General features: G+C 48.3%; 1 long non-coding RNA gene across 5 annotated transcripts in view; it reads left to right on the top strand.

The window, feature by feature from the left end:
• The first annotated feature begins 3,959 nt into the window (after window positions 1-3,959).
• LOC142849949 (uncharacterized) overlaps window positions 3,960-18,812 on the top strand; it is a 61,899-nt gene continuing 47,046 nt past the window's right edge. For 3 of the 5 annotated variants that reach the window (XR_012910639.1, XR_012910638.1, XR_012910637.1), the window contains exons 1-5: window positions 3,960-6,660; window positions 11,045-12,389; window positions 12,569-12,936; window positions 14,133-14,240; window positions 16,566-16,657. This is a non-coding gene — a long non-coding RNA (uncharacterized LOC142849949). The remainder of the gene's footprint in view (window positions 6,661-11,044; window positions 12,390-12,568; window positions 12,937-14,132; window positions 14,241-16,565; window positions 16,658-18,812) is intronic. The other 2 variants (XR_012910636.1, XR_012910640.1) reach the window with 2 other exon arrangements.

The raw sequence follows: 18,812 nt of genomic DNA, 5'->3' as shown, positions 1-18,812 counted from the left end.
GGACTTTCCCCGAGGGTTCCCCAGTGGAGCTGTCTCGACCGGAAAGGGTCTTAAGAGTTAGCATGGTTTTTTTTTTTTTTATGTGTGTGTGTATTTATCTCTTAGGCAGCAACTTGGATGTGCCTGAAGCTCTAGAATGGAATTCTATGTTGGTTGGTTAATCCCATGTCCCACAGATAGAGTCCCTGGCTGCAGTTCTGGAAACTGCCTCTAGGAAGGTCACTAGTGTACCCAGTGTTCCTACCCAGTCTTGTGTCTGGAGCACCCTCGAGGCACCTTCAAATACTGCATTCATGCTATCCTGACTGTACCTTCCAAGTGTCCTTCCTCCATCCTCTAGCTGGCTCCCAGAAAGTTAGGGCTGTAAAGAAGTGAGGAAAGATTTGGGGGCCGGAGCGCACCCTTCCCGGGTGAGGAGTGGCTGCTGTCACTGTGGTGATATTCCAGCAAAACATTTGGCACCCTCTCCCCAAACTGGAGGACAACCTGGCTGTTTCATCAGCAGGGACTCACTGGGGACCATGGAAGGACTAGTTCCCAAGACTCAGCTTTTTCCAGTTCACTCCCTGTTCTTAAAACATTGAGCAGTTAAGGGCACGTTCCCTATGGGGCTCACCCCTGGGACCCTTCTGGCTACAGGGCACTGGAAGTTATATATTAATTTTGAGACAGGGTCTTGCTAAGTAGTCCTGGCTTTCTGGGAATTCACAGAGTTCTGCCTTCCTCTGCTTTCCAAGTGCTGAGATTATAGGTGTGGGCTACCATGCCCAGTAACCTAAAGAACTAAAATTTGAACTGTGTATAATACACATGTACACCTGATGATTGGCCAGTAACTTCCTGGGTGGAGCTACTTTTCTGGAATCATCTACTCTGCTAGGCTAGTAGGTTTCTTGAGGGTTAATTTGTGCGTTTGTTTTGGCTTTGTAGCCAGCTAGTAGAGCTGCTACAGTAAAGGATTGTGCCTACTTTTATAGTTCCTAGAGGCTGATGTTATGTCACAATAAAAGTAACTCAAGTCACCAATCTGAAGGGATGCCACAATAAAAGTCCTTTGAGTCTCCGCGAGGGAGTCTATGAGGATTCTTTTTGTTTAAAGGAGGAAAAAACAGTCCTTGTATGTGCAGAGATGGGTAACTGCGTGCTCATCAGCTCTCCACTGTCTCCAGTGATGGGACACCTCATGCCCAAAGTAGGGGATGCACACTGAAGGTCATGCAAGGGTCCACTGCTTTGTCTACTGTGTACATCAGTTTTTTTTTTTAGTGAGTTCCATTGTGTGCCAGGAACTGCTCCAAGTGCTGGCTATGGGCAGCCAAGGAGCCACAGCTACTTCCTTTGGGGCCCTTAGGCTCTGATCACATCAAAGCTAAGAAGGAGTTTCCAGGATGCTTGACCAACCACAGTGGGGGGGCGGGTTGTGGAGCAGTTTTCTCCAAATTAAAACATCCCATTCTGGAGGGAAGGGATTAAGATTAGGAAATGAACAACTAACAAGTCTCAGAAGTTCCTGAGATTTACAAAGCCCCTTCCTCCCCAAGGACATGTAAACAGGAGGAGAGCCCTTGATCTGACTCGTTAAGGTGCCAGAGCTCCAGGATTTCAAGTTTTGTCAGCCATCACCCATACTGGGGTTTTTGGTAATGCGGCTGCCTTCACGGTGTCTCTGATCCCATAAGTAGCCACTCATTCATACTCCTGTAAGTAGTCCCAGTGAACTGACTCATTTACCATGTTGCACTTTAGTGGAATCTTTCTTTGGTTTGCTCTCAGTTCCCAATCTGGAGTGAGTGGATGTTCATATTGCATCTTCCCAGGGAAATGTCACACAATAGTAGTAGACCTGACCTGTGGGTCTTAGAGGAGCTAAGATGGGTCCAGACTCTGACACCTAAAAAGCCTTGTGGGCTGAGAGAACCATTCCAGGGCAAGGCACAGAAAGGAAGCTCTCTTGGACCCAAGAGCAGATGTAAGCAGGAGAAACCTAGACAGATCTTGGTTAGGTGGAAGGTCAACATGGGTGCATTCTGTTCCATCGGGTGGGGGTGGAGTAGGGAACAATTTCACAGGCTCCAGGAGGCTTGCTGAGATGACTAGTTGCAAGAGTATATGGGGCCACCTTACAGGGCCTGCACCTGTGAGCACCACATCTAAGTGCCCTGCCTAACATCCTGCCATTGGCTATGCAAGCATGCGGAGACCAAGGGGCCAGTTTGGTAGGACATGGATCAGGTAGGTACCCAGAGAGTGCATCAGAGAAGGGTCCCTGTGATTAGCTCAGCCTGGCAATATCTCTTTTCTTGGCTCCAGAATATCAGTGGTGAAGGCAGATGAGCTGTGTTAGGGAATGAGGGAGGAAGCCTAAGCCTGGGAAAGGAGGTTCCTCCCACTTTCCCCTGTCCAGCAGGTGTGGGAAGGTGGGAAGAGCAGGCCTTCACAGCCAGGGCTTGTCTCAAAATTCTCCTGCCATTATGACGCTATACTGGCTTCTCAGTTTTCCCAAGTGTGACAGAGATGCTGCAGTGTGTCTCTAGGTGGGTAAAGGCAAAATGTCCTTGTCGCTTGAAACAGGGCGTGGCCTGATGGGAAACTCAAGGTCAAGTCCTGTTTGGCCCAGTCCCAGGGTCTTGTGACTCACGCCACAGAGGACTTCTGCTGTGTGTGTGTGTGTGTGTGTGTGTGTGTGTGTGTGGGCACGCGTGCATGTGTGCATGCGTGTGTGGCAGGAGGTGGGGGGGGTTGTTGCAGAGCTGCTCTCTCAGTTTCCTAAAATTCACGAAGACAAATCCAAACGGGCTGTTTATGCAGAGCTTGCTCAAGCGAGGAGGTTGGCCACTGTTACTTCTGCTTGCTAGAGATTCATATGCAGGTCAGGGAGCAAGGCAGCTGTGTATTGAAAGAGTTCAGTATCCAAAAACAACCAGAGCAGTGCCAGACAAAACTCTTGTGACCATCTCCATAGAGACGGGAAATGCAGCCCTCTACTCTCCAGGCCCACACGCTCTCCATTCCCCAGCAATAGAAGGGGATCTGTCCGACCCCAGGAAGCACTCAAGATTTATAAAAGTCCTGAGCTTATGTCCTCCCAAGGAAGACTGGAGGCTCCTCACCCGGAAAGGTCAGAGACAAGACAAGATGAAACAAACAAGACAGTCTGGGCATTTCTCCCCAGGGTTCTAAGCAGGATGATTCGGCAATATGGAAACCATACCGTAGAAAAGGACATAGGAGAATGGAAAAGGACAGTGTGCTGATACGTGTTTAAAGGCTCCCGTGAGACATACCTACAGGCAGGTCTGTGAGGGAGTTTCTAGACTGGGTTGGCTACAGAGCAAAGACCCACCTGAAAGGGGAGCAGTTGCCATCCCAGGGACTGGGATCCTAGAGGGCACGAAAAGCAGAAAGTGTGCTGAGCACAGCGTTCATCACTCTGCGTCCTGATTGTTGGTATAATGTGACCAGTTTCCTTAAATCCCAGCACCCATGCCTTCCCTGCCATTATGGAATGTACCCTTGAACTGTGAGCCTGAGTAAATCTTTCCTCCCGGAAGTCGCTTTTCAAAGGAAGTTAGGACAAAAACTCAAAACAGGACAGAAACCTGAAGGCAACAGCTGATGCAGAGACCATGGTCAGGTGCTGCTTACTGGCTTGCTCCTCATGGCTTTCTCAGCCTGCTTTCTTATAGAATCCAGGACGAGCAGCCCAGGGATGGCCCCGGCCCTTCCATATCACTAATTAAGAAAATGCTTTATAGTCTTGCCTAACTGCCTGATCTTATGAAGGCATTTTCTTAGTTGAGGTTCCCCTCTCTCATAAGACTTTAGCTTATGTCAACTTGACATAAAACTATCCAGTAGAGCTGGGCAGTGGTGGCGCACGCCTTTAATCCCAGCACTCAGGAGGCAGAGGCAGGTGGGTCTCTGTGAGTTCGAGGCCAACCTGGTCTACGAGAGCTAGTTCCAGGACAGGCTTGATAGATACAGCGAAACCTTGTCTCGAAAAACCAAAACCAAAACCAAAAAACAAAAAAACAGAAATCAAGACATACAACCCAGAAGCACTTGCTCAGGAATGGCACCATCCATTATCTGAGCCCTCCCATATCCATAATTAATAAAGAAAATGCCCCACAGACTTGCTTGCAGGCCAGTTTGATGAGGGCATTTTCTCAGTTGAGGTTCCCTCTTCCCATGTGACTCTAGCTTGTATCAGGTTGCCAAAAACAACAAAACTAAACCAAACTCAAACAAAAAATTAACCAACACAGTAGCAATGGCAAGCAATGGAATAAATAGAATAGAAATTCTAGAAATAAGAGTTTTGATTTTAAACAAGAGGACAATACAACTCAATGAGGAAAGGAATCTTCTTAGCATATGGCTCTAGGATAGCCATCCCTGTACAGAGAAAAACCAAGACAAATCTGTCGAATATCATACCTACCAAAATGATCAAAATGAGACCTACGACCCAGAGAAATGGCTCAGCGGTTAGGGGCACTGGCTGCTCTTCAAGGGGACCTGGGTTCAGTTCCCAGCACCCACATGGCAGCTCACAGCTGCCTGGATCTAATTCCAGTGGATGTGAGGCCCTCATCTGGCTTCCACTGGCATTGGACATGCATATAATGAGCAGACATGCGTGGAGGAAAACACCTATACACATAAAATAATTAAGCAGGCGGTGGTGGTGCCTCTCTTTCCTGCCATCTGCCGCCTTGCCTTCCCTGCCGTGAGCCTCAAACCAAGAGCCAAAACAAACCCGTCCTTAAGCTGGTTTTGACAGGTATTTTGTCCCAGCAATGAGAAAAGTAGCTAACACCAACGTTTGTACTAAAACAAGAGGTGCAAGCATCGTGTTAGCAAGAGATTGCTCTGATTTGTTGAGGAAAAGGGACTTGAAAGCCGTATTTCTGGATCTGTCATGCTACCAGAACTCAGCCTAGCACCAGCCCAAGGAATGCCTTGGCAGGAATGAGCATTCTTGCCCCTCTCTTTGGCTATCAGACTACTGAGATAATGGACCTACGAAATTAGAATTTCCCCAGAAGTATTCTGAGAGAAGAACAAGTTGAAGTGGTAGAACAAGCAGAAGAGGGTTTTGTCTCCTGAAGGAAGATTTGCAGTGTGTCAAAGAACCTTGTAGGAAAGATTTGAGAGCTGAGGTAATGGTGGGCCAAGGGCTCACACTTTGATCAGGTCTGCTTAGTTATGCATATCAGAGCCCTCTAAACTTTAACCCCATGTCAGGACCCTGAGGATGGACTTGGGGCAGGGCATCTCTGGATCTCTCTGTCCCTTTTCCCAATGTAACCGTATTGGACAAATCTCCCCCTTCCTGCTTATTGTCTCCTTTAATAAAGATTTTATTTTATCTATGTGTAAGTGTGTCTGTCTTTCTGAGTGTATGATCTCTTTGTGTGTGTGCGTGTGTGTGTGTGCACACCTATGGGGGTCAGTAGAGGGTATATGAGTCATGCGTCTCTGGAGTTGGTAGTTACATGTTGTTGAGAGCTGTCTGACATGTGTGTTCAGAATCAAACTTAGGTTCTCTGCAAGAGCAGCAATTCTTTTAACAACTGAGCCATATCTCTAGCTCCTTAACTTAGCTCTTTTTAACTGACTTATGAAGAATGGATAACCAAATCTGGCTCGTTGGGACTTAGGCAGTGATTCTAAATTCAATAAGACTCTCTAGGCATGCAAGCACCCCTACCCAAAGGGTTTCACTTCTCTACCCAAATGATGGATAGACACCACAATACAGACCGAATTTCCAGGAATCGTGGTCACCATGCTCTCTGTGATTCTGTGTCTGTGGGATTGGAATGGGAGAAGATGGTATATGTTAAAGAAAAAGATTCATTTTTAAAAAAAACCTGTGACAACTGGTGGTGTTGTAACACATAACTATCTTTGTACCATCATGGGAGGAAAGTCTCTACTATCATAAAACCTCTGAAACCCCCCAAAGGAAATCTGAATCCATACGAAAATGGATCCATGTACTAATGTGGCGTTTGTTATTGTAGCCAAAAAGTGGAACCAGGGCTGGTGGGGTGGCTCAGCGTTAAGAGGGCCTGTTGCTCAATCATGGGAGCCTGAGTCTGGATCCCAGTGTCCACAGCCAGTGGCTTACAATGGCCAGTAGCTCCGGTTCTAGTGCCCTCTTCTAGCCTCCATGGGCACTGCACGCTCATGATGCCCAAACATGAACACAAAGCACCCATACCCTTTATAATGACTAATCTTGGCTGCTAATTGACTACATCTGGAATCAACTAAAACTCTTGCAGTTGAGTGTTCCTGCAATTGGATCCTTTGAGGTTGGGAGACCCACCCTAAATCTGGGCCATACTTCCTGCTGGCAGCTCACATAAAAGTACATGAAAGAAGGAAGCTTGCTTCTTCGTCTTTTTTTCTTTTCTGTTTTCCCATATGTTTTGTCGGTTTTGTTGAGGCATTCCTTTGCTGGTGTTAGAACCTACTTTTTCAGGATTCCATCATGCAGCAAAGACCAGCATTTCTTCAGGAATCTTCGAGGACTCCAGCACCAGATTGGGACTGCTGAGACATTCAGTCATGTGGACTGAGCAGCTACCAGATTCTCGGCCTTTCCACTGAGAGACTGCTCCTGTTGGAAAATCCAGAACACAGCCTGTAAGTCATTCTAATAAACTGCCTTTGAATATATATTAATATATGCTCATTCTATCAGTTCTGTTTCCTTACAGAACCTAATGTACACATAAAAATAAACTAGTATGTGGTGGCACATGCCTTTAATCGTAGCCTTAGGGAGGCAGAAGCAGGAGGATTCCCACAAGGTCCAGGCCAACCAGGACTATAAAGACCCTGTCTCAAAACAAAAATAAAACAAAGCCCTTTAATATTTTGTTGATGAAAGAAGCCAGGTGTAAAAGACCATGTAGGCAACATTTCCTTTTTACGTGCTATGGAAAGTCAGGTGTGGTGGTGCAAGTCTTTGATCCCAGAGCACCTGAGAGAGGCAGAGTCAGGCAAATCTCTATAAGTTTGAGGCTGGCCTTGTCTACATAGAGTTTCAGGATCACCAGGGCTTCATAGAGAGACGTAATAGTGGTAGAATGATGGAGAGATAGAAGGGAGTCTTGCTATTGCCTGGTGCGTGGATGGTGGTGCTGATGGTACCCAAGAGATCTTATCCCATCTTTGGGGTATAAAAGTGTTCTGTGATTAGGCAGTGGTTTGGACTGCATGCATCTGTGTATGAGCCCATAAGAACATGGACTCCAGTCTGCCCATGGGAAGCTTTTGTGGTAGATGAGCTGTGGCTGCATACAATATAAACTATCTCTAAACACAGTTCAGGTAGGCCCCCACGGAAGGTGGCTGGTCTGAGAAGGGAGGAATAGAAATGGGGGTGCATTGATTTGGGGAGCATATTTGGAGTTCTCTACTTGGTCCTGCCTGAGTTTAGGGACCCAGGCTTTCTGTACTGTGTCCTGATGCTTAGGACTTATTACCCAGAGGTTAGGCTTTCCTTCCCGAGGGTTCTGAATCCTAGAGTCTTGTATGGACATTGTCTGTTTGGGGTAATGTCCTCATTAGCTTTAACTGTCAATTTGACAAAGCCTAGAGCCACTTGAGAAAGGCATCTCGATTGAAGGATTGTTCAGTTCAGTTTGGCCTGTGGGGGATTGTCTTGATTGTTAATTGATGTAGGAGGACCCATCCCACTGTGGGCAACACCATTCCCTAGGCAGGTTGTCCTGGGATATATAAGAAAGCTAGCCAAACACGAGTCTGCAAACAAACCACCAAGCAACATTACTCATGGGTTCTGTTTCGAGTTCCTGCCCTGGTTTCCCTCTGGAAGTATAAGTCAAGTAAACAGTTTCTTCCCCTAAGTCGGTTTTCAATCATAGTGTTTTATCATAGCAACAGAAAACAAACTAGAGAAGGAAGTCATTTCTCATTCTGGTCATCGCATTTGGCAGACCAGGAGAACACTGGGGCAAAAGGGAACAGACAGAAAGTAAGAGGACCTGTCACCAAGTTAGGGAACTTAGAGGAGCCAGAAGGGGATGAGAAAAGAGTGATCTCTACCCAGCAGTGGTGGCTGAGCCGTTAAGCAGAGACACAATTGAGGCCTATGCCTTACTCACACTTGGTCGGCATATGTACAAAGACCCCAGACGCGACAACATGGGAAGGGACTGAGAGGAAAGGCTAGAGTCTGCGTCTGGATCTGGGGACCCTAGAAGGTCAGGCTGTGCTTTCAAGTGTTCTTTCTGGTGGAAGGAGAACCAGCAGGGAGTCAGGGAAACCCACAGGCGCAGCAGTGCAGGTCCAGGAAAAGCCACCAGTGACTGGCCTGTGGACAGAGATCGTCAAGAGGTCATCAGCCAGGGAGACCTTCCTGTTTCAGGGACAACAAACAGCCCCAACAAAAGACCTGAGCCATCAAGCCTTCACAGTCAGGAGGAAAAGGGAGCTGAAGGCAGGGCCCTGTGTGACAGGCTGAGAGCAAAGGCCTTGTGAGCTTGCCTGTGGCCTGCCATTGTACACAGAACAGTTGGCAGTGAGGTGCTGGCCTTGTGCCGGGAGGCCTGGACTTGCTGTGCCGGGGAGAGTGTGTTGGCATGTTCTGGGAGCCCTGAGATGTGGGATCTGATCAACTCACAGGGAGCTTGTCGAGGTCACATGTGGATCAGGATGAGTCTCCGTAGGATCTGCAGGGACCCAACCCCCCTTCAGTCTGGCTGTTGGAGGAAGAGGGCAGCAACAATTCTGGATTCCTTGGGGTGGGGGTGGATACTGCAGCTGTGGGAAGAAAAAAGCCTGGTTGGCCTCTGGAGGGCTGTAACCCTACTGTGGCTGACTGGACATTGTAGCTACCCCTACTGTGGGACTCTTGCCACCTAGGATGGTGCAGTTCTAAGATATCAGCCCGGCCAGATGCACACAGTTCTCCAAGTGAGAGAGGGCTGGTCAGAGCTTCGCATTATTTCCACCTCAGGACGCCTCCTGGCAGGCAGTGGAATCCGGAAATCTGGACTGAGCAAGTAAGAGGAGGCCTTGTCCCTAAGGAGGGGGTCAGACGGCCCACTGTCTGGGCCAGGGATGGAGCCTCAATCTACAGGACTAATCCTGCCCTTATGGACGCTGTGTCACTCTGAGCTCAGACCCCAGTGGTGCTGCCTGTTAGTGTGAGGCTAGGGTCACCTTCACCATCTACCCAGGAGTCTTTGCTCAGCAGGGGAGCAGTAGCCTGTTGAGACCCATCTCCTGAGGAAAGAGGGGTTCAGGGGAGCGACCAGGGCTGGCTGGGATGCTCTTGGTGCCTCCATTCCTGTGAAATCTAAACCTAGGGAGGCCCAGCAACCGCTGCCTCCCACCTCTGTTCCATCACCATGGATTGTAGGGGTTGGAGGGCTGAAGGGGACAGCATGGGTAAACCATCTCCTGTCTCTGCAAGGACCAGGCTCACACAGGCCCTGCCCCTTCTGATTAAAGTCATTCTGCCCTAAACACGGCCTTCGCCCCTCTTTCTCCAGACTCTTGCTGAGAGCATAAAGGGCACATTGAAACTTCAGGCCCTTTGGTCTGTCACAGGGACTCTTCCTGATCTATGTCTCTTACTGTCTAGACTACCTGGGGCTGCCTGGACAAACTGTACCCACTGTTGACAGCAATAGCTCACCAGCTTCCATGTGACCAGGCCACACAGGGGAAGCCAGCTTCTCTGAAGAGGACCCTGAAGTTCCCACAGAGAGGCTGCAAGACGAGATCTGAAGAAGTAGGCAGCCCTTAGGAGAAGGGTGTGGGCGTTCGTGTATCCCCCTCCTCACCTAGACCCTGATAGGTCAAGGGGTCACTGGGACTGCTGGAAAGACCATGTGGATGGAGTAGAACGTAGAGGGAAGGTGGGTGGGTCTGCTCAACACAGAACCTGAAGTCTGAATTGAAGGCACGTCTTTCAAATCAAGGAAATACTCAGGAGAAAGCCAGGAAAGGAGGGTGCTGTGGGAGAAAGTTCCGGAATCTTTAACTATCTCTGCTTCCCATTTCCTCAAGCGTAAGTAAATGGCCAAACCAGCTTGGGTTAAGCTGTGGGAGAAGGAAGTGGGAAGGTGCTTTTGAGGGAGGGAGTGACTGGGAGGATGGAGCTAGGCCTCAGTACCGACCAGTGTGCAGTTAGGGTATGACTTGGTTTGGGACCTAACATTAATGAAAATGAATAGCTATCAGTACTACCTGCTATTAATTCTGTGCAGTGGAACCGGACTCTGGTTTCCAGATCAATACTAAGTAATTAAGAGAGAAAAAAATATTAAATAAGACTTAGAGATCCAAAAGTTGTGGCAGACAAGAGAGTCGGAAGGTTTGACAGAGGACGTCGACAGGACTGGGAAAGCTTGTAGGGGAGACTGGTCTGGAAGCAGCTGTTTGGAGCCCGGATGGGCAATGGAGAGGCTGATTGGTTCAAGGACCTCATGGCACTGCAGGGAGAGGAAAGAAGGAGACACAGAGTTAGAGGCCACTGGAGAGAGGCCCAATGGAAGGGGCTGAACTCCAGCTATGGTGTAGGATGGGGCTCCAGCAAGGAGTCCACCTTCTGACCCCTTCTAGCACGCCAGGGGGTCTGAGAATGCTTGCTGTCCCAAATTTAAGACCCACTGTCCACTAGGCCGATCACAGTAAGGCCAGCTGTTCCTGCGGACCAGTATCTGCAGGAGATGCATGCACTTCTGAGCCTCTAAATGTTGTCACTATGTGGGGACACTGGGTACAGACACAGCATCTGGTAGGGTGGACTATTCTTTATCTCAGTCTCTAACTCAGTGCCCAGATTGCACATGGACTGAGACAGGAAGGGCCGTGGTGTGGATGGAGCCCTGGGCCTGCAAGTCTCTGTGGGCATCTGTCTTTCTAGCCAGATTGAGGACCCTGGTTCCTCTTTCTCCATCTAGGAAGCCCAGGGTCCATGTTTTCCTGTCCTGTAAGGAGGCTCCTGCTCATAATAGTGCCCAGGTTCTGATCCTAGGCTTTGTGTCCCTAGCCTGGCAGTCCCACAGCACCTGCCTAGGACAGGCTCCTTGCATCCCATAAAAGTCCAGGAGCCAGGGACAGCTCCCTGTTCTACTGCCACTGTTGGAAAGAGGAGTGGAGGAGACTTTCAAGACAGCTTTGATGGCCCAAGGACACCTATGGAGCTGATGCAGCCCTTTAGAGACACTAGGAACTGAGAGAAAGGTATTGTCCCTTTGTCCCTCTATCAGTCATTAGAAGGACCGCCCAGAAGGACAAGAACTTAGGTGAGGCAGCCCTGTGAGCTGGAGCATCTCTAGTGAGGAGGGTCAAGACTGCACAGAGGCCTGCTCCATTTTATTATATCTCCACCCCGAGACAGAGACTGACGAGAGGGACTTATTAGGGACAGTGGCATATATGGTTGTAGACACGGAGAAGTCCCATGGTAAGTCCCATATGTGGTCTGGAGACCCAAGAGACCAGCTACTGAGGTTGAGTCCAAATTCAAATGCCTTAGAATCAGGGGAGCCAAAAAACTAATACACAATCCAAGGCTGAAGGCCTGCAGCCATGGGGTAGGGCTGTCAGTGAAGGTCCTGGATGCTTGGCTCTTCCAGAGAGCCCAGAGCTCTGAAGTTCACAGAAGAAGTGTGTGTGCCAGGAGGATGAGGCAAGGGGAGAACTTCACCATTTTCCATCTGGGCTTTCAGCTGTTCACATGATGCTGCCCACATTGGGTGAGGAGGGTCTTCCCCGAAGCCACTGATGGAAGTTTCAGGATCTTCTAGAAAAACATCCAAAGATAACTTAACAGCAATGCTTCTTTAGCTATCTTGGCAGTCCACAACCCAGGTCAGTCATAACCCACTTGACACGCTGAACTGCCAAGTTCGTCCTTGTCAACAGGACACATTCATAGTGGTGTAGCTAGGGTCACATGCCTAGCAACATCTCCCTAAATCCCTCTTTATCTCCCAGTAGACTACAAAGCCATGGTTCTACATAGCATGATCCAACCATGTGGTGCATCCCAAGTATCCCCTGAACTTTTCCCGAGAGGAGAATGTAGTCCTTGGGTGATGTTTGTTCTCTCGACATCTGTATAACTCAAAGGTTATGGGTCATGTGATTCAGGAATAAGCTAGGGAAGACATAGGAAGGAAACAGATGCTGATTCCTCATAGTGAACTTTATACCCACAGACACTTTCTTTAAAAGATGAAAAGGATTAAGTTTCTGAGTGTGGTGGTGCACAATTTTAAGCCAAGAACATCGGAGGCAGAGGCAGGTGGATCTTTGTGAATTCAAGGCCAGCTGGGTCTACATAACGAGTTCCAGGTCAGCCAGAGCTATTCAGCTAGAAACTGTCTGAAGTTTTTTTTTTTTTTTTTTTTTTTTTTGGTTTTTCGAGACAGGGTTTCTCTGTGGTTTTGGAGCCTGTCCTGGAACTAGCTCTTGTAGACCAGGCTGGTCTCGAACTCACACAGATCCGCCTGCCTCTGCCTCCCGAGTGCTGGGATTAAAGGCGTGCGCCACCACCGCTCGGCTGAAGTATTTTTTTTAATTTACTTTTATGTGTATGGGTGTTTTACATGCATACATGTATGTGTACCACATGTGGGCATTGCCCATAGAAGCCAGAAGAGGGTATTGGATACTCCGGAGCTGAAGTTACAGGCAATTGTGAGCTGCCACGCTGCTACTGTGAACCATATCCAAGTCTTTGGCAAGAACATCCAGTGCTCTTAACTGCTGTGACATCTCTCTAGACACGTTATTAAAAGAGGAAGTGCCGTAGCTGCTGCAATCTTTGCAGCTGTCTCTGGTCACGTCACCTTACCTATCGTTCGGAAATGCCGTCTTCCACCGCCCATTCTGCAACCCATTTGCCCTTGGCTGCTCTTGGTTCTTACCTGGCAGGCGAGTTTTTGGCATGTTCACTTTTCCCTTGCCTGTGAATCCTTGTGGTTCCATCCATCTTAACCTGGTGACACGAGGGACGCCCTAAGGAAGCCCTGAACTACAGATCTCTTCTGGTAGTCATGGCCAGACATTCCACCGATCCCTAACTCCTCCTCAGCCTGAGGAACTCAGATCGACTGTGGTGTTTGTTGTGCCTCCTTGCAGAAGCGCTCCCTGTTCTGGGACCAAGCTTTCTAGGCCAGTAGAGCATACGGTTGTGCAAACAGGAAGCAGAAATCTTGCTTGGGTCTCCAGGGGTGGTGGTTAGTGGTTCCATTCCCATAGCCACCCCTTGATTTCTGGACCCATGAATGGTGACTGTGGGAAAAACAGTACCGGACACGGGACGCTGAGTCAGAGAACATTCAGCCTTCTGGAGAATTCTGCCTCAGCTCTATTAGGTACTGCCACCCAGTTGGTGCCGTGCCTTATCTTCAAGCTGTAAGCCAGCTGCTTCAGAGTGGTGGCGACACAGTTAGACATGTGAGTTACATGGATGTGGCCTCGGGCCGTTCTTTACTTGTCGGCAAGTGTGTTCCTATCCCAGAGGCACTGCAGTATCCCCGAGGTTGAAACATGATGTTTTATGCCAGCTTTTGGGAGTTGTCTCATTTTAGGAGGGCAGAATCCTAACAAATGGGATCCATGCTTTTATAGAAGGAGCGAGGGATATGTTCACTCATCCCTCCGTGCTGGGACATAGCAGGGAGGCGCCATCTGTCTTCCCCCAGACAACTGATCTTCAACTTCTCATTCTTTAGAAGCCCGAAAAACAGATTTCTGTTTTAGGGTTACCAGTCTAGCGCTGGGGAGATAGCTTAGTTGATAGTACTTGCTTTGAAAGCATGATGTCTTGAATTCAATCCCCAAAACCCACATAAAAAAGCCTGATATGCTGCGGTCTGCTTATAATCCCAGTGCTGAGGAGGCAGAAACGAGGGCGGGACTGTCACTGGGGCTCAGTGGCCAGACAGATTAGTTGTAGTGATCTGAATGAGAAATGTCCTTTATAGGCACTGGTATTTGAACACCCGGTCCCCCGTTGGTGATGCCGTCTGGGGAAGTTTAGGGCAGTCTTGCTGGGGCAGGGGGCAGATAGGCTCTGAGGGCTTATGGCTCCACTTCCAATCACTCTCTCTGCATTGTGCTTACAGCTTTCCATGGTTAAAGATCGGCTCTCTCCATGTCTACCACTTGTTGCTATGCCTTCCTGCTATGCTGGATTCATCCGTCTGGACCTGTAAGCGAAAATAAACTCTTCCGTAAGTTGCTTTTGGCCATGGTGTTTATCACAGTAACACAAAGTCCCCTAGAACACATCCCAGCTCCTTGCTTGTATTTCTTCCCCAAATTTCTTTGTCATTCATTTTCTAATCAAGTTTATTCTAAGTCCCTAGTCTTCAGCAAAGCCACAGATGTAGTCCAAGAACTGATTTATAATCCAGGCCTAGCCATTGCAATAAAACACCAAGACCAAAAACAACTTGGGGAGAAAGAGGTTTATTTCATCTTACACCTGGTGCCACAGCCTGTCACTGAGAGAAATCAGGGCAGGAACTCAAGCAGGGCAGGAACCTGGAGGCCAGAACTGAAGTAGAAGCCATGGAGGAGGGCTGCTAACTGGCTTGCTCCTCGTGGTTTGCTCAACCTTCTTTCTTATACCACCCAGGACCCTCCAGCCAAGGGTGGCACCACCACCTGTGGGATGGGGCACCACTGCCTAGGGATGGGCCCACTCACATCAAGCATCAGTCAAGAAAATGTATCACAGGCTTTCTACAGGCCAATCTGCTCCCTCTTCCAAAAAGACTCTTCCTGTGTCCAGTTGACATAAAATTAGCCATTACACCACTTGGGTAAGCCAGGCACAGGTCATTCCTTATCCTGCCAACTTGTCGTAGGGTACTCTCCATGAGGCTACAGCTGTCAACTGCGAAGAAATGAAGCAGTGACATCTGGGTCACCATCCTGGTACTTATTCTGTGTTTTCAAGGCCCACTTAGACCCAATCAGATTGCTCACTTCCATCTGAGGCTGGGCTGCTGCTGAACACACCCAACTTTTTGACATGTGGTTCATGATGGGCAGCTTAAGATGCACAGTAATGTGTGAGACAAGTTTCTATGAATACCCAGTAGCAGCCCAGAGCAGACTTTCATTAGGGAAGTGGTTGTCTGCAAATAAGGGCGGGCCTTCACTCCACAATCTGGCAGGGTTGTCTGCTGCTGTTTCCCTATGTGGTCAAACCAAAGCCTCTGCCACTGCAATCCCAATCCTAGCAGCTCTTCTGTGAGGGTCAAAGAGCTCCCATGGAAGAACATCTGAACCTGTTGGAGAGCCTCCCCTGTTGGGGACATTGCATAGTTTAGTAAATACCTGAGCAACATACCCAAGTGAGGAATATGGATAGGCCCATGAGAGGCTGTGCTTTTTTTGGTTGGGGGTGGGAGTCATGTGTAATAACTCATCTTTCCCTGGAAGAGATGTTTTGACATGCCTGAGTATCTTATGCTGTAATTTATTTGAATCGACTTTCCTCCCTGACATACCAGTGTTTTACCAAGAAGTCAGTAGTTGCTATTTCTGAGTCGCTTGATCCAGTCAACATGACATCAGTGCTACAGGCCAATGACGAGGAGGGACAGAAAGGTCCTTAAGTTCCTTGTGAACCAAACTGTGGACCAGGACTGGAGAGCAGAGACTCTGAGGAAGGATGGAGAAGGTGGCCTTGCCAGATGAAAGCACACTGACTCCGATGGGCCTTGTAGAGAGACGAGGGTAGGGAAAGAGGTGTTGTTAGCCATGTTGTTAGCCATTGCTGCCCATCACCAGGACATATGTTCATGCATCCAGTAGGGAGTCTGTGGTTGGAGTTACTACCTGGGCAGAGCTGTGGCAGATCCCACTGTCTTCCTCTAGTGTCCTCCTGTCAACTGCTCAGACCAGGAGGAGAGCTGAGTGTGTGTGTGTGTGTGTGTGTGTGGTGGCATAATGGTGGTGATGGAAGTTACTACTCTTGTTTTTTTTTTAATAAAAAAATGTTTATTTATTGTGGGCTGTGGTGGTGGGTACATATGTCATGGAGCACATGTGAAGGCCAGAAGCAACTCGTGGGAGTTGATTCTCTCCTTCCACCATGCAGGTCCTGGGGATGGAACTCAGATAACCAAGCTTGGTGGCAGGTGCCTCTACCCACCGAGCCATCTTTGCAGCTCCATTTTCACTTTTCGGAGATAGAGCCTTACTCTGTAGACTAGGCTGGCCTGGAACTTGCTATGTAGATCAAACTGACCTTGAGCTTATGGTGACCCTCCCCTGCCTTTGCCTCCTGAGTGCCTGGCTTACAGGCATGTACCACCATGTCTGGGTCACCCTGCATTGTGCAGTTCCAGTTTGCTGCATGGTGTCTGCAGTCCCCCTGAGGAGTACCAGTGCCCTCACCTCACTAGCTCCCCAGTTGGAAGTGGCTCTAGTCTAGTGCTTCTCTTGGCCTTTGTTACCATAGCAACTCCTATTGCTTAGGTCAGGGAGCCAACTAATATCCTGTTGCTGGCTAAGTATATCTGTTCCTTTTTTTTCTTTTCTAGATCTAGGAAAATGATCAGAGAATGGAATTGGGGACCTATAAGTTCTCAATGAGATGGATCAGACCTGACGCTCTATGGGTTTTCTTCCTGCTGTAAGTCCTGGGAACTGTGGGGCCACCATAAAGATCTAGTCTTCTGGAATCAGTGTCATTTGACAGCCAGTTCTGAGAAGGCCCTGAACACGCTGCTCATTTCCTCGTCTCCAGGGCAGTCCCCCTGAAAAAGGATCTTGGGTCCACTTGGGGGAAGGAAAGAGCCACAAGAAGACTCATGGGCATTGTGGCAGGATTTCTCCTGTAGGCTCCCCTTCATGCAGAAGCTCAGATCCATAAACTGGCTCTTGTCTGGGGATTGCTAGAGTCTATGACCTTTTGTTTTTAAGACTCAAGTTACACTTTTGCTCACAGATCCTGGAAGTTTTCCATAGAAAGATCAAACAAGAAGTTAGCAGACATTTTCTCTGTTTCCCGAAAGGAAAGCCATGATCAATCCAGCCAGCACCACAGGTCTGCACTAACCAGACTGCTCGGACTTTGGCTTTGTCTCTGCACCTCATTATAGTAACTGTGGTCACTGTGCTTATGCCCACTGAGGACCCCCACATGGCCCATGTCACCCTGAGATCCAATGACTGTCACTGAATTTGAGTTTTCCAATTGACTAGCTTTGGTTTCAGTGTAAGGTAGTCTTCAGAGATGAGCAGTCACAGAGCAGTGGAAGGATACTGCCCCTTCCCCCTTGCCCCAAGTCTGATTCTCATAGTCATGGTGAAGGTCAACCTTTTGGACATTTCCAGTGTGGGCAAACGAGTTTAACAACTTGAATCTAACCTAGAATACTCAGCTTCCTATGTCCCTCATTCACCCCTCTACATAAAACCATCTAAGTCTCCTATTTCTGATTCCTTCACGTGGACCACTATGTAATCCCCACACACAAAAATCAGTCTGACTTACTAACTAACTAACTAACCAATTAATAATTGTTTTTGTTTAGTTTTTTTTTTTGAGATAGGGTTCACTATACAGTTCTGACTGACCTTGGTTTGTAAATCAGGATGGTCTTAAGTTCAGAGATCTGCCTGCCTCTGTCTCCCCAGTAATGGGATTAAAGGAGAACACCACTGGGCCTGGCTTTAATCCTCGTGACTCCTGGAGCTGCATCATTAGACACAGATCTGTGTCCAGTGCTCCCATACTGATATATCTGTCATGATCCAACTGTATGCTTGACCCTGTCCTGCCTTCTGTCTCATTTGATGTCTATTACCACACGAGATCAAATGATTTCCTTTTCACTAAGTTTCTTGTCTGTATAAAATGGAGAACTCAATTCTTCTAAAGTGTAGTGCATGTCCTTATGGGTCACACGCTGTTCTGCATGGGCACACATCTTTACTTGTAAGTCTGCAAACAATTGTGTTAGTTAGTTTTCATTGTCAACTTGACACAGACCTAGCGAAAAGGGAACCTCCGTTAAAGAATGGCTGTATCTGTGAGAGACTGTCTTGACCTATAATTGATGTGGGAGGGCCCAGTCAACTGTGGGTGTTGCCATTTCTAGAGTGGTGAGCCTGGGCTGCATAAGAAAGTCAGCTGAGCATGGACTGATCAGGCCAGTAAGCAGTGTGCCTCCATGGTTCCTGACTCCTGGTTCCTGCCTTGAGCTCTTGCCCTGACTTCACTCAGTTATAGGCTATTACCTACAAATGCTACCTGAACAAATCCTTTCTTCCCCAAGTTGCTTTTGGTCATGGTATTTATCACAGCAATAGAAGAGCAAAGTAGAACATACAAGGAGAGGTGGTGCTGGAAGGGACCAGTGTTGTCCTGCCTGGTCCTTGTTGTTGCCTTGGGCGTCATAGACTTCCTTCAGGTGGACAGGGAGGCCCCATCTATGGGGTAGGAGCCACTGCTTTGATTTTAAAGCATTATTTTATTTTTAATTGTGTGTATACGTGTGAGCATATACTGCATATGTGGAGGGGTTACCCACAGAGGGCAGAGATGTCAGATCCCCTGGAGCTAGAGTTATAGGGAGTTGTGAGTCATCTGACACGGGTGCTAATAGTTGAACTCAGGTCCTCTGGAAGAGCGATATGTGCTCTCAACCACCAAGCCATCTCTCCTGCCCATGGGAACCACACATGCTGGCAAGAGAGGTTCATCAGAACACAGGGTCTTGGTGTCCCCAGATTTACGAGGGTCTCCCCATGTGACCCCATCCCAGCTTTCAGGATCTATTCTT

This window comes from Microtus pennsylvanicus, chromosome 5, assembly GCF_037038515.1.
Source record: "Microtus pennsylvanicus isolate mMicPen1 chromosome 5, mMicPen1.hap1, whole genome shotgun sequence".
In the NCBI taxonomy this organism is placed as follows: Eukaryota; Metazoa; Chordata; class Mammalia; order Rodentia; family Cricetidae; genus Microtus; species Microtus pennsylvanicus.
Note: the sequence above shows the minus strand (reverse complement) of the source record. Positions and strands in the feature narration are given on the sequence as shown.